The following is a 2,614-nucleotide window of genomic DNA, read 5'->3' as shown; positions in this document are numbered from 1 at the left end:
ATTTGGTACTGAGCAGCTGTAGTGGCAGGGGACAAGCTAAACTGGTAAGATATGAGAATGGGAAATCATCCACCTTCCTCTTTTTTCCTGTCTATTCTGCATCAAAAGCAAATGAACAGTTTCTTACACTGACTTGAAGACATCAAGGGAAACCGATTCTTCATGCCCTAGAAGGAAAATGGATGCTGCCGTGGCTACAGATGGTGGCTACAGTTGGGTGATCTCTATTCCTGTATGGGATAATGGCTTGAATCCATAGCTGCTATGCTCAGCTTTACTCAGCAAAATTCTTTCCTTTAAAATTGTTGTGAGGAGAAGCCACTCACCTTAGCAAGAACACATTTGTCCTAAAGGATTTATGGTGAAGAAGGAAACTTGCTGAGTTTAAAGTCAGTACTTGGTATTATCAAGATAGTCTCTCACTCAATGATGTTTGACTCCAAGACAAACAAGTCTCAAATGTTGATAGTAATCAGTGTTTTAAACATGATAATCTGTCTTTTAAAAGGAGGGGTGTCGGCTCTTTTCTGAAGAATAGGATGGTAGTGTAGAGCCAAAGCAATAACTCCTACCTATGACAGGAAGAGATCCCTTAGTACATAAAATGTCCGGAAGTTTTGATATAGTCTTCCTTTCTTATGATCTCTCTTTATGGTCCAGATACGTTTTTTGCTAAGTACTACACAAATATAAAATAAGTTAATAGTCTATTTTCCAAGATGTCCACCTTATTTGCAGTCTCAAGGGTTTGAATAAGAAGCTACCTTTATTCTTTTAAGTTCTGTGCTGAAGCCCCTAAGCACCATTCAAAAAAAAAAAAAAAAAAGGCTATCCAGAAGAGCTAATGTAACTGCTGAGTGGTGGCGATGGCTTGTCACACTGTTTGTAGTGACCTTGTTACTTTGTTCTCCCCCTGTTCATTTGTTATCTGTGAGCACACTTGTATACTTCTGGCTCAGGAACTTGCTGGAAATTAATTTAACAATAACTTAATGTCATTTTCTGAGAGAAAACTAAGTTATTGTGCCTTTAGCAAAAAAAAACCCCACCATAAACAGCCCCCTCTCCCTGCAACAAAACAACACAAACATCAAACAATATGGATTTTTCTTTTCTGTTGGTATGTGCACGTTTGCTGCAAGAAGAAATTGGCCGTATAAGAAGGTAGTAAAGCTAATTAGACACCAAAATCCCACCAGATGTGCAAAACAGAAGGAGAATTTATTTTGTCATGTATGTTTTAATAGCTCTGGGATATTAAGATATTACACTGCTGTCTTCTCTTAATAGCTCAAGGGGATACCTGTAACTAGAGGGAACTGAAAGTGTGATTTCTGTCTTCAAATTGATGTTATTTCTTTAAAGCTGGGATTTTGAAAATACTAAAGATCACAGAAAATACTGTCTTTATGTAGATATGACAGCTCAATTTGTGCTTTAAAGAAAAATAACACTACTTTTCTTTCTTACAGTTTGTTGTGTGTGGCTTAGAAACAGGTATGTACAAACAGAAAGTTCTTAAAAAATCCAATTTCCAATCTGTGATTGCTAAAATAAACTAAAAATGGCATACTTTCTTTACATACCTAGAACTTGTGTTGCATCATCCTTCTTTAAATTTTCTCTCTCTTTCTTGCTGTCTTCCCGATAAAACAGATTCCAGTTAAATTCGTCTTCCGCATCTCAATGCACCCAGGAACTTACCTCCCTTCTCAGATGGATTTCTAGTTGCCTCCCAACTTCTCCCTGACAAACTCTTAGGATAGGGGGCATTGCTTAGTTCTGCAGAAGAGGAGGAGTTCCATGTTTGTTGCATAACTTCTGGTCCACCCAAAGGAGTGCTGGAATTCTGACAGTTTGTTTCGGCTCATTGCGTTGCCAGAGACACAGGATTAGTTCATGAGTCCCAGGGCTATTGCATTTTGCAAAGTATGCATTTTGCATTCTTTTAAAAAGTATGGCTTTTTAAAGAAATGTTTTCACCTTACATATAATGAAAGAGGTATGTAAATACTGGTACAGAAAATGTCCCACAAACATGTAATCTACAAACTTATGTTAGTATTATGACTTTATCTGCTTATATCATACCTCTTCTGATTTTTAATAGTCACTGCAGCTTAAGACAAATAGTTTTCATCTAGCTAAACAAGAAAGGGAGTAAACACCACGTTCTTCATTCTGTGATTTCTAGAGAGATTTTTCTGGGTGCATGGGGGAAGAATGGCTTTGTTATTCATAAACTGATACTGAAATTCAAAATTCAAAGTGTGATTTTTTTTTAAAATTTATTTTTCATTTTCCCCAACACCAGGTAAACATACAGTCCAGAGACTGATGGACAGATGGGGATATGCTAGCTATGATCAGCCTGTTTTAATTCCTGGCTATATTTTTTCACAAGGTTCTGCTCCTGAGCTGAGAAAGTGGTATGGCATTGCATCAGCAGATCTTCATAGTCTCAGTGCTGTATTGGTTGAAAAAGAAGTTGAAACACAATTTCAGTCCTATTTCATGAATATAAGTTGGAGCCTCAGCACAGGTGGTAAGTTTGTTGTCACAGTGGCTGGTGGGGATCCTAAGGAGAATAAGAAAATGAACTGTAGAAGGTAAT

This window comes from Pygoscelis adeliae, unplaced genomic scaffold, assembly GCF_000699105.1.
Source record: "Pygoscelis adeliae isolate BGI_AS28 unplaced genomic scaffold, ASM69910v1 Scaffold411, whole genome shotgun sequence".
NCBI classification, from domain to species: Eukaryota; Metazoa; Chordata; class Aves; order Sphenisciformes; family Spheniscidae; genus Pygoscelis; species Pygoscelis adeliae.
Note: the sequence above shows the minus strand (reverse complement) of the source record.